Source organism: Mchenga conophoros, linkage group LG3, assembly GCF_057382185.1.
Source record: "Mchenga conophoros isolate Kocher_MC1m ecotype Shallow Benthic linkage group LG3, M_conophoros_male_GT1.1, whole genome shotgun sequence".
Classification (NCBI taxonomy): Eukaryota; Metazoa; Chordata; class Actinopteri; order Cichliformes; family Cichlidae; genus Mchenga; species Mchenga conophoros.
The window spans coordinates 33,375,190-33,389,030 of NC_140528.1; positions in this window are offsets into that span (position 1 = coordinate 33,375,190).

Below are 13,841 nucleotides of genomic sequence, written 5' to 3' on the forward strand. Positions count from 1 at the left end.
TGTAACATCATTTGTAATGTGGGTCTCAACAAGCTCAAGGAACGCTTTAAAAGTAGCCATTAATATGGTAAAATCACAGGTAGCCAGTGTAGCGCTGTTTTTTAAATATGCTGAAAGTGTGGCAGCAGAGTTTTGAACGAGCTGGACTCTTGACTGAGTAAAGTCTGCACTACGTGAGGAGACTGGAGGAGATGAAAGCATGGAAAACTGTGAGATCAACAGATTCATCTTTTTCTGGTGAAATGTCTGGAAGTTTCTTTGGTTTGTGTACAAGAAAGTGAAACAATTTTCTTGAATTCTTACACATTTTTACATGATATTAGTCGGCGGCTCCTTTACTAAACAGCTCCAACTGTTTGATTTGTTTGAATTTTACAGGACAGCTTTTCCCCGTGTTACTCATTCATTATGGAGCTACTGTAGTTAACATGTAATGCTTCTCTAAAACCCTGTGACACAATCTTCTTTAACATTAGTGCGCATTAACCCCACATCTTCCCTGTTTTATTGCTGATGTTGGCCTGACAGTATTGGGGTAACAATGTCTCCTCTGTTTAGGAGAGGGCAGCAGGGTCACATCCTCACTGACATCACCTGTATTTGCACTACAGTCATTCCCTTCACTGACCTTTGCTCTCCTTCTCTTTTCCATCAGGTTGTGTAAAACTGAAACAGGCATTAAATGTTTACTACAAATGATGCTTTACACAGAAATGCATTGTTAGCTGTTTTTACACACCAGCCTGTGTGAACCTTTAGTCTGAGCATGGGGTCAAAGGTCAGGACAGAAATGCAGCACTGTAACACATATACATATGTAGAACATCAGACATTTGACTGATTTGTGTTGTGACATTTTCGTTTATACAAATAAATCATCATCACACACAGAAGAAATGTGCAGACCGTACATTTATTAGCTAATATCAGTGGATACAAGAAAAATGGTATAAAGACAAACACTAGCAGCCTTAGCGTTTCTGTTCTGAATCTCTAATCTCTCACAGACATTCATCAAACCCTGTCCTCTATCAGCTTTCAACATAAGAAAAGTATTAGGCCTCATTGAAAAACAGTCTGTGTGCAGATGAAGTACTTTAAAAATATCTGTGATTTATCTAGATTTTCTTGACTGAGTTTACAATTTACTAGAACTGCCAAAAAACATGAATACAAACAAATGATGAAGGATCCACTTCAAGGAAAGTGGAAAAGCCTCTGTTAGCTGCTGTTTGCAGCTAACAGAGGCTAACAGAGGCTAATACCAACGCTAACCAACAGTTTAGCATATCGTCGACAGCTCACCTCAGCATGGCTGTCCTCGGTCAGCAGTGAGCTTTATTAACTTGCACACAGTTTTACACCCTGTTTGAGAGTAAATAAAAGTGGACATTTCTCAGCTCCAGCATTGACAGCTGAGGTAAACGGTGGACCGACAGCTTATCCACAAAATGGGAAAAACTCCGGTCCAGAATCCGGTCCAGTCCTCGTGGCAGTAAAAACTGTAATCATGCATACATGCTTTTGTCACACCTGACCATTTCGTACAATATAATTGAAGTTTTGGATTTAAAAATTTAGCAGACGTGAACGGCAACATTCCTGATGAGGCTGGTCAACGCTGTTCAACTAGAAGCCTACGTGGATGATATCCCAGCCTACACATCCCCCTGAACTGAACTGCCTCAGTGAAATACTTGCTCACTCACACCAAACTTCATTAAATGTGAATGTGTTACTTTGCTGGTTCCCAGTTGCAGCTTAAGTGCATCCAATATTAGATTTCCCAGCTTTTCAAACACACCATGAGCTGTGCCATTTTCTGGGCACAGCAGGTTAACACCATATAAAGATTTCCTGATGTTGTATCTCCAATAACAGGTCACGGCATTTCGCTCTCGAGGCAGCCAGTGCGCTTCCCTGCAGTCCCAAAAGGTTGATTCGGTTCATCTTGACGCACACCTGTGTGAACTTATATTCAAAAGGTTTGTCCGTGTAAAGATCTGATAGTGGGTGTGGGGAGTCATAGATTCAGCCCCCCCCCCCCCCCCCCCCCCGAGGACCACCGGATGGGCAGATGCTCCACCCTCCTTGAAAGAGCTGAAGAGATGCCTATATGGGACGTCACCCAGTAGCCACAGTGCAGAAGTCAGAGAGGGCCGGCAGCCAGCTGCACCAGAGCGGCCCGAGGTTTGAGGGTCCTCCACCCCCCAAAGTAGCCTGACGGAGTCACGGATGCCAAGCAGCCGCCGGGAGTGAGCCAGTATGTGAGACCTGACTTGACACATAGACATAGACAAACATGCACACACAGACCACAAACATACACCACCCTCATACACACATATACAAATATTCAGCACTCACCCAGTGTGGAGACAAGATGAACCCACACTCCCCAAACACACTCTGAACCCCAAGTCCATTTCTTTTAGGGGAGAAATGTTTGATTTTGGGGTGGGGGTAAATTTCATGATACATGATCACATGGTCAAATATTTTTAGACGTTTGGCTCCTCCCACGGGATGGTGTGCATCTTTCTCTGCTTTCTCTGAGATGTGAGTATGGATATGTGTGTGTTGACTGTTGAGGCAGGTGGATGCTGCTGATTGCTGGTTTGAAAGAGTTCCTAAGTGTTGATTGGATGATTGGATGTACAGCAGCTTCTTAAACCCCAGCTCACAGCCACCTCCGCCCTCTACTTCCCTCCTCTGTACCAAATAAGGAGCTAGCTTTGATCCAAATCAGCTAACTGCGCATCACCAGCTCTTCCTCGTCCTCGCTGTCCAGAAGCAGCAGCGTGATGATCTTGACAGGGAAGTGGTGAAGCTGAAGGTGTCACTCTGCTGCCAGTCGTCGTCCCGACAACATGAAGACTTCATCTGTGTCTCTGCTCCTCGGTGAGTCAAACGCTGAAATCCTTCACTCACTCATAGCGTTCATTTATCTTATAACACAGTAACAGAGTGTGTGCTGGATGCTCTCACTGACTGACTCTAAAATGAAATCTCTTCAGGTCTGTCCAAAGTCTGAAGTTACGTTTATGCGAGAAGAAGAGTTCACTCTTCTTCTTTAGTGTTTTTGTTGTTTTAAAGTTCAGATCCATCGTGTGTTCTGGACTCAGAGAGTTGGACCTTCATATCCAGTTTGTTGTCTGTAACATGTTGACTTGTAGAGAAGTCAGGCAACCTCTTTTTTTTATCGAAGATCAACTTTCATTCAGGAAACCACAGCTGCTAGCTGCAGGTACCACATGCTCCTCTGGTCTGTTATGTAGTCTTCACTTCCACTATAGAGAGCAAACTTTCCTTCATGTGGACTCTAATGAAAGGACTGGAGACTGTTTTTTGTCATTTACCTTACTTTTGTGTATTTTGTTTTCTCATGATGAGCTTCAAACAGAAGCAAACTGGGACTCAAACCTGTGAATAAAAATCAATGAAGCAGCTTCTCCAGGTTTTTATTCAGCAGCTGATGCTGAATAAACAACTAACCCTTATCCCATGGCTTTGGTTTATAAGTTCTGACTGTTTAATCCTGAGAATGCTTTTCTTGCCTGCTGTACCCCTTACTCCTTTATTCCCCATTGCCCATCCATCCAAACTGCTGAGCCTTCATGAATCCTGAGTGGGGAGCAGTTTCTCTTCTGCTTCCAATAATCAACAATTCCCCAAAATCTGCTTAGTTTGGGAAATGTTTAGGTGCAGGGTGTTGGATTGTCAAAACAGATATGACGCCCACCTCATTCAGACCAAGTGTACCAACATAGTTTCGTCAGCATGTGTTAAAACTGAGCTGGCGCTTTGTGTGATGTTTATAAGTCTAAATGTACTTTTAAAACCTAAACAGAACCTTAAAAGCGAATTAAAGGTCTCCCCCCTTTAATGTGTTGTTTTTGGAACAAGACCAGATTGAAACAGGTTCCTGCCCTCTGACCTTCAGTGACCTCTGACCTGTTGCAGGTGTGTGTGTGCTGCTGCTGTCTGCACTGAATGTTTGTGCAGGTGAGTAGATGAAGTGAACCATGGTCCAGGACAAACACTGAGTGTAAACACTGATAGAAACTGTCCGTCTGTCCTCCAGTCTCTCTGAGCGTCAGTCCAAACCTTCAGCAGTTCTTCACAGCAGCCTCAGTGTCTCTGACATGTGACGGTCAGCTGGGCTCTGATGGATGGACGGTGAAGAGGGACACAGGAAGTGGGACTGAGTCATGTGGAGCAGGGGGGCGGGGCTTTGGGAAGATAAATGGTCCATCCTGTGTTTTTGATGAGTTCAGCCCAGTCAGTGGAGTTTACTGGTGTGAAGGTGAAGCTGGAGAGAAGAGTGAAGAAGTCAACATCACTGTATCAGGTAATGAAGTCATTCATTTCATCAGACTAACAGCACACTGTTATACCACCTCTACATCACTCTGTGGGTCTTTTCCTCAGATAAAGAAGTGATCCTACTACACCAACACCACCAACAACAAAAACATCAGCAAACATCCATATCTCCTGTTCTCCTCCTCCTCTTCCTAATCCCTCCTTCATCATCCCAGTCATAGTTACTGTAGGTTCTCTGGTCCTTGTGGTTCTGGTTTTGGTTCTAGTTCAGCTTCTTTGGAAGAAACGCACAGGTATGATATCTGTCTGACCCACCTGGGCTCTTTTGGTTCAAGCAGCAAATTAAAATATTTTGAAATTTCACTTGAGAAAATCTGAGGGACTTTCCTGTCTGCATTTATTTTGTAGAGCACTGGGTCCCAACATCTTTAGACTGATGCGTTCCCATGGCCCAATTGAAAAGTTTTAAAAGTTCTGGAAGTGGGTCCATAAAAATGAAAAGTATTACTGATATAAACTGGGCTTATCTCTCATTCAAAGTCACGTCCAGACAGCTTCCATCAGGGTTTCAATTTTAGGATCGCTCCCCAGAAATTAGATTCAGACTAAAACCCCACAGACACAAACACCAGTTTGGGTTGTTTTTCCTGATTGGCTGTCACTTGTTAAGGTGGTATGATACAGGAACAGTGTTCTGTGGTCTCATCACTCTGATGCTGCCATCATGGCTCTGCTTAATCCATAATCAACGAGTCTTTGCTCCTGAATCCTGTACCTGTAACATCAGACTGTCTATGAAGGTCTTCTAAACATCCTACAGCAGTGAAGTGATCACCAACGTTCATTCACATCACATCATTTCTGCAGGGAGACACCAGCCAGCCTCTACAAATGATGTCACATATGCCGAGGTCACCATTAGAGAGTCAGCCAATAAGATGTCAGTCATCCAACCAGAAGGGATTTACTCCAGCCTGAGCATAAACACTACAGGTACACATTCTAGCAGGTGACATAAATGAGCGATAAAAGCAAGAGAAATTGAGAGTTGAAGAAGATGAGACTTTTTTTCTCCTCTTCATGCTGCCATGAGTATTTGACCTCTGTCTCTAAATTAATCTGAAAGCTTCTTGTTCTGGACAAATTTAAATGTAAACCCATTTTCTAAAAATTTTAAATTTAAAAAATGTGTAAATAAACAAAGAATACAAAGATTTGTAAATCTTATATTTTATTAACAATACAATACCAAAACCAGGTTAAAAGAAGAGAAAACCAAGTGGTACCAAAGACCAACAGCTGGAGGAGGAACACTTCCAGAAATGACTGTCAATGAACACAGTTCACCACACCACCTATTCCAGGAGCGCAGCTTCATAGTAGGAGAGTCAGGTGCTGAACTGGCCTGCCTGCAGTCCTGATCTTTCATCAATGAAAACATCTGGAGCATCATGAAACCAGAAGCAGGACAAAGAAGAGCCAGGACTGCTGGGCGGCTAAAACCCTCCATCAGACACGGATGGAGCAACATCCCACTCCCAAAAAGTCCAAAAGCTGCTGTCCTCAGTTCACAGACATTTCCAGAATGATGTTAAAAGGCGAGGCTGTACAGGAGCATTACAAAATTACACTTCTGACATGTGTTTGGTTTTCTGTCTTTGAGAGAATATGAGACTTGAAAATCATTGGATTCTGTTTTTATTTGTTTTAAACAGCATCACTACTTTGAGGTCGTAACATGTGGTCATGGAAAAAATATTTTTACCTCAAATATATCAAAAGTTTTGAAAGTGGGACAGGAACGCAGGATCCACAGCAGGTCTGCAGCTCTGTCGCTAGTTTCCTGTTTTACAGTTAACGTTGTCACTGGTTTCCACTAAACCTTTACTGTGGTCTCTGTGGTCGAGTCACTGTTTGAAAAATGGGACAGTGACAGTGTCAGACAGCCGTGGCACTGATCCTGCAGCTTCAACAGATCGCTGCACTGGAAGAATGTGATTGGTACATAGTGTGAGTCAGTTCAGGTTAGTATGAACGTCTGCCCTTTTCCAAAATAAATGTGGGAAATTTTCTTTATCCATGTGTGTTTGGTGAAAAATAAAGTTGACAAGTCGCTCAGAGAGAGATCAAAGATGAGGTTAGGCCACCTTTTGGATTCCACACGAGGAGCTGATGAAGATGCAGAGTCACCAAAGTGACGGGAGAAAGTTCTCCTGTGTGAGACGCAGCAGTCACATCAAAAGCAGATAAATGGTGAAGTCACCTGAGTCAGTAGCTGTTTTTCCCCAGAGTCGAGTGTTCATTCACCCACATCAAAACAGGTGCTGCTGGTGTGGTTAACTGATGAGAGAAGCTGAAGTCTCTGCGTGACAGGGCTTCCTTGTTGACACCAGTGGGAAATGATCAAAGGTAAAACAACCGGTGTGATAAACCACGAAGTGTTTTATGTGTTTAAGTTCAGTTTAACTGCTGTTCGAACGTTGTGGACTGTTTCCCGCCATGAAGAAAGAAAAGATAAACAGTGTCTGACAGAACATGAGAGTGTGCTGAACTGGATCAAATTATTACTGAGAATGAAATACCATGACCTCATGAACTACAGTAAACTAAGAATGATGATGATGAGTAGAAGGAAGAAGACTACCTACAACCTCCCTCCTCAAATGCCTGTCTCCTCAAGGTCAGCTTTGTTTCACTCAGCAGTTCCACCTCAACAACGCCGTGTGGTTCAGTCGAATTTTCCCGTATCAGTTATAGTTTCCCTGCTTTCTTTCTTTCTGGTTGTTTCTGCCCTCCCGTGACCATCCTAGAGCCTGTCTCTCTGCCTGTTCCTGCTCACAGAGAGGCTTGTACCCTGCCTTCCCCTGCACCCTTTCCAGTTCCCTGAATGGTGGTCGCTGTGGTCCAGTCAGTCCCAGTTGCCTAGAGCAGCTAGGGCTCCGCTTGTCCCTGCAACCATATCAGTTCCTCAGGTAGCAACAGCTAGTGTCCATGCCTGCTCCCAGCGTGAGGACATTCAAGGCCCAGTCCACCTTTGCACCCTGGCTGGTGTCCAACTACTTCCCATGCCTGTCCCTACTCGTAGGGTGACAGTGGCCAAGACACAACCTATCCTTGCACTCGCACCCATTCCTTGGATTGGGACAGCTGTTCAGCCAATCCCTTCAGCAGTACCTGTTCTAAGCGCTCAACGAATCTTAATACACCATAGAAGCACAAGCAACAGGGGTGGGGGTAAGCCGGTGTAGACAGCACATCTGGTCCTGTAGCATGCGCTGGGCCCAGATCTGCCCCCTGACCTCGGCCTTGGAGATAAGCATGCAGAGGTGTTTGGGGTGCAAAGGATGGGAACGAAGATTCTAAACACAGTCTGTTATCATGGAGAAAGGTCTTGTTGTCCAGCTCCAGCCTTGAGGCCACAGCTGGCGCCAATGTGGTAGGCGCATGAGATGGTAGTGATTTTCCTTTAGTGCAAAAACTGCATGCCAATTTTACAGTTGCTCTAATTGTCCGTCACTGGTCTCTCAATCTCCAAGATGTTATTACTATTATTATTATCATGTTATTACTATTACTCAGCTCTTTTTAGCGGCTGTTTGACCACAAACAGCTGGTGCAGCTTTGCTAGATTAACCCAATGATTTAAAATCATGGTTGACATTAAATATTTTGCATGTAAATGATCAAAGAACGTAGATTTTACGATTTGAGCCCCGTTATTATCTTTAGGGTGACCTTAGCCCTTTGGAAAACTCCAGAACTTCCTGATTAAAAAATTTGCAAGTGATTTCTTTCATGGCAGTTTTTCATTTGTGAAACAAATCAATTCCGTTGTAAAAGCCAACTTCTTCCAGCTCAGGGCAAAAAATAAGTGAACCATGGTCCAGGACAAACACTGAGTGTAAACACTGAAGTGCTTCACTCATCTGTCACAGATAGACACACTAACAGAGTGTGAGCTCTCACTGACTGACTCTGAAATCAAATCTGTTCAGGTCTGTCCACAGTTTCATGTGTTGTTTAGGCGACAGGAAGAGTTCACTCATCTTCTTTTGTGTTTTGGTTTTATTTGATATTTGTTTGTCATGTTGTGAAGAGGAAATCAAGTAGAGATGTTTTCAGTTTCTGTAACATGATGGTTTGTATAGATATCAGCCAACAATCATCAGATATCAGCTTTCACTCAGGAAACCACAGCTGCTAGCTGCATGTACTAAATGTTTGTCTGACCGGCCTTTGTTGTATAGTCTTCACTTCCTCTTCTGTTTACAAATTTTCCATCATGTCAACTGAGTCAAATTTAATTTCTCTCAGAGTTTGTATGCTTTGTTACTTTCTGATGATGAGCTTCAAATATGAGCAAAGTGAGACTCAAACAGGACGTAAACCTGCAAATAGAATCCATGAAACAGCTTTTTCACACTGTTCATCCCACAGCTGAGGTGGAATAAACATCTAACCTTCAAGAATGTGCTTTTTTATTTTGCAAGACCTGCCTGCAGTACCTTTACTGTCCACTTACCCAAAGCTGCTGAGAGCCTGAGTGGGGAGCATCAACTCAAACAAACAACAAATCAGTGGAGTTTACTGGTGTGTCATTCCGTTACAATCGAGGTGAGTGGCTGCAAATTTCCACCAGGTTCTTGAACCTCTTTCATATCCGCCCCAAGCAGGCCCATAATCTCTTCATCTGCTCCACTCACCTGGAGCTGATTTTTGGCAATCAGGCTGGAGATATTTAAGCCTCACACTGACGTTCCTTCTCCACCAGTTAGTCAGCTACTCCATGTTGGAGCTGGCTTTTATGTCCCTTGTTCTCGTGTGCCTTAGTTTTCCACGTCTCTTACTCTACCTTAAGCTCATCCCTTGGACCTCGAACAACTTACCTTCACTCTGGAAATCTCTCCGTGCCTCACCGGCCTGCCATCCCGCTCCATCCAAACCTGTGGAACGTAGATCAGCCAGCTCACACCATCCAACTCACCTGGACTCACACTGCCCCTCCCTCAAAGCGTTTTTCACTCCAACTGCCAGTGAGCTATAAATACAGCTAAACTTACCCTCTCCAGTGTTTCCCCTTCTTCTAACTCCGTTCTCCTGACAGCTAGACCTAAGCTGTCACGCTCCAGTTACCCTTCCAGCCCAATTTCCGCTTTTGGTCCACAACCACGTTACCAGGTTTCTCACGCCAAGTCACTGTTGCATTCTGTGTGGCTGTTTTCTGCTACTGCCAAGTGTTAACCTGTGCTAGACCAATAAATGTTGTTAAACCCTGCTTCTCCTCCAGGGTTCTGCTCAGTTCTGGCCCTCATGACACGTTCATTTAATCATCAGAATAACAGCACGCTGTTTTAATTTTTATATAAAGAAAGGATCCTGACATCCTGACACTTCCTGAAAAGACAGGAAGTGATGTCACTCTACGCTGCAAAGACAAAACTGGTGGCATAGTCACTGCTTATTTCTACTTTAATGGACAACTAACCAAAACAGAGCATCATGATTAATGTGCAGCAGTCTGATGAAGGTCTCTGCAGATGAATTTGGATCATCTCCTCAGAGTTTTCTGAGGGTCAAAGGTCATAACACTGACATCACTTCCTGTATAAAGACAATCTGCTGAACTGATCATAAACTGACTGAACCAGCTTTATCATGTCTCCTGCAGGTCCTCCAACCACAGCCTCCGTTACAACAACAAACACTCACACCACCTATTCTCCTCCTCCAGCTCTTTCTTCTTCCTCCTCCTTCATCATCACAGTCATGGCTGCTGTGGTTTTTCTGGCCGTTCTGGTTTTGGTTCAACTTCTATGAAAGAAACACAGTATGAAGTCTATCAGACACTACACCAGTTCTTCTGGGTGAAGCAGCTGATTTAGCTGATTACACCTGAGACTAGAAGTTGTTTAACAAGTACACGTTTACCTGTTTTCTGACAGGTGATGTAAATGTGAGATAAAAACAGAACCAGAGGAAGAGAACTAAATATTTATATCTGCAAAGAGGTCATTAAGAGTAACTGTGTCTGTTTCTACATTGAAACTGTGACACTAACCTCTGTCCTGAAGGTCATTGACTGAATATTGATCATGTGAGTCATCACACGAGCAGAGGTGTGAATACAGGCGTAGGTCATTACAGGTGAACAGCTGAAGCCTCCATGAGACATTGATCTCAAGACTACTGAAAAACGTGATCTTCTTCACAGTGCTGCTTCAGCTCACTGACGTTTATGTACGTGATGCACAGCTCTCTGAAATCCCACCAACACATTTCATTCAATGTTAGGGTCTCGGCTTTGGACTATCGCAGCACCTCAATTTCAAAAATGGACAAATGAACAAAAGCATTTTGTTCTCAGACATTCAGACTGTCTCTAAACATTCTCAGTAAAAAAAATTACAAATAATCTGAGTTCAGTTCAACAGACAGAAACTCAAACTCAGTCCTTCACTCACTCATACACAACAACACTGACGTCGCCACACAGGTGAGAACGAAGGTAGGCTGGGCGTACCTGTATGTGGACTAACCACAGAGGTCCAGAGAATCATGAACAAATGAATTCATCTTTAGAAAGTGAACAAATCCTGACTGTGGTTTGTATTTATGCACCAAACAACAGTTGAGAGCAGCCAGTCTGTTGGGGGTCACTGGGTGGGGTACTCAAGGGTTCTTCATCCAGTGAATCTTTGGAGACTTTAGAGCTCATGTGGACAATGACAGTGAGACCTGGGTGGCGTGACTGGGCACATCATGCGAAGGCCCAGGTCTTTGGGGCCTACAGACACCACAAAAGAAGAAGATCAAACAGAAAATGAATGATGGAAACTGAGGTCAGAGCTGCAGACTTGCTGGTGAGGAGAGGTAATGATCTTCAGGCAAGGCAAGCGCTGTTCAGTCCTCTCCTCATCTTCCTCGTGCTCCTTTGTATATTCCATGTAGCATTAAAGGCACGAAGGAGTTTAAACAGGTAAAGTCAGGTAAATGGATCCTGGTTATTGATTCAATGTGACTAAAGTCAGTAAAGAATAAATGTTTAGGCTTTATTGTGTCAGTCAGACAAACATTAACAGTAACCTGTCTCTTCGATCAGACACAGAGATGAGTGATGACATCAGCAGCAGAAGTAAACCTGAGTGCAAACAAAGGGAAATGTTTCTTCTGTGAGCTGTGTGACGTTAGCACTGACCAGCAGAGGGCGTCGGAGTCACATGATTGAAAATAAAGGCATAAATTGTCCAAAATTAACTTTCTTTATTTCTGTTCCCTTTATGTGTCTCCTTTCATCTTGCCTCCTTGTCTCCTCCCTCCTTCCACCATGTCTTCCCCACTCTCACATTCTTACTTCTCCAGTCTCATTGTTCCTTCCTCCTCTATGTATGTCTCCTTCATCGCTTCTTTACTCTTTTTACCCTTCTCTTCTTTCACTTTATCTCCTGCCTCCTCCTATGTTGCCTCTATCTTCTTGTCTCAAAGTTTCCTTCATCCTTCACTCCTCCTTCGTTGCCTACTCTCTCCTTGTCTCATTTATTTCACTCTTCTTTATTTTCTTCTTTTCAGTTTCCTCCTTGTCTCTCATTGGTTCCTGCCTCCCTGTCTCCTCCTCCCTTGACTGTGAGGATTCGTGAAATTGAAACATGTTCAACACAAACTGATTCTCCACACACACATCTATGGGCTCAAATTGTGGTCATAAATATTTTGTACTTGTAAATCTGACCGACTAGTTGTGAACTGAGTTTTGTAACCTTGTAAACCAAAATATCTAAAACATTTGTGTTTGTGCATCTATAGATGCAAATTGGTGTGTGTGCAAAAAAAGATTTGGGTTTTTTTTTTTTTTTTTTTTTAAAAGAAAGAAAAGAAAAATAATAATAACAATAATTATTATTGTTACCAGCCTAATAATAATTAGGCTGAAGAACCAACAATTTTAGCCCATAAGAACCATAAGAATGAACTACCTCCAGGACCTGAAGCTCAGTAAAGCACCCCTCCAACAGCCAAACCTATCTGTTCTCTCATTGGATTGTTAAATTTGTGATTGACATGACGTTAACCAATCAGCTCAAAGGAAGAAAAATTCGGTCAAAATTTTTACTTTGAGGTTGTGTGATCCCCTTACAGTCTGAGCACACCCTTCACTCCCCAAAATTTAAATACGGGGACCACTACCCGAGTCTGAGAGTCAAGGGCCCCAGATATGCAACGTTGCAAAGGCCTGTCAACCAAGTGAGCCCTACAACATCGAGAGCCTTCAGGAACTCAGAGTGAATCCCATCCACACTACAGGCTCTGCCACCAACAAGGTGTTTAATTGCCTCATTGATTCCAGACTCACTTCCCTTACAGAAGATCATCTGTGGGATTAGGACAGCTTGAAAAAGTCTTCATACCCCTTGAAAATTTACACATTTTTTCACCTTAAAACCACAAACTTAAATGTTTTTATTTATGTTTTTAGTAATAGGCAGAGGCTAGCCTGTTTGGCACCCTGGACGAACACTCCATTAAAAAAAGATGATCTGATGTCTTCTCTGCTTAATAAGGTAATTAAAGAAGCACTGACACATTTTTCTGTATGTTTTTACATAATTCCACCATTTCTGGTTATAGATGCAGAAACTTCATGAAATGAAAAATCTTCCTGATCACAACCTCAGTCTTTTTCTAAATGACTTCTGCATACTATTGTGAATAAAAAATGAAATCTGAGATTTGCGAAACAGTTCTTTCTGTTGTTATTTACATTTTACGAAGGCCCCCAGATCTTGTGTAACTGGGTTTGTAAAGGCAGTTGTTCAAGCTCAGCAGCCTTGCAGTGACAGTCGGTCACGGGACTTTCATAGCGATCTGAAACTGCAGCTTCCCAGTGAGAAGCTTACAGGTAAAGTCACAGGGGTCATAATTTAATAAAAAGATTTACTCAATCTAGCCTTCCCTAGTTATTGTCTGTATCCTGTAAATGTTCTTTTATGTAGTTTTAATTATTTTATTTTATTGTTAAATAATCTCCTAGTCGAGTTGTGTTTGTATTTTCTTTTACATATTTTCACTGCACTGCAGCAAATTAGTGCGCTCCACCTGTTGGTGTCTTTATTGGCTTTTAATGTTTCCCTCCTATAAATGATCGTATTACTGTAAAACACTTTGGGGTACTGCTGGTTTTAAATGTGCTATATAAATAAAGTTGTATTCTCTTTGTTATTTCCTGTTCTCAGAAGGAGCATTGAGCTGTTCATAGACTGCATAAACTGCAGTATTAGCAAACTGCACATATAATTTATGTCCACTCAGGACTGCATGCTTGTCTTTCCACGTTCATATGTATATTTATATTTAGTCCCATGTCTCTGTATTAATCTGTTTATCTTAATAGTTTTGTTATCATATCTCTGTTTCTACACTGATTTTATATGTTGTTTCTTGTATATTTGCTGCTATGATAACTCAGTTTCCCTCTGAGATCAATAAAGTTTCTCTGATTCTGATGAAGACGAGTGTATTAG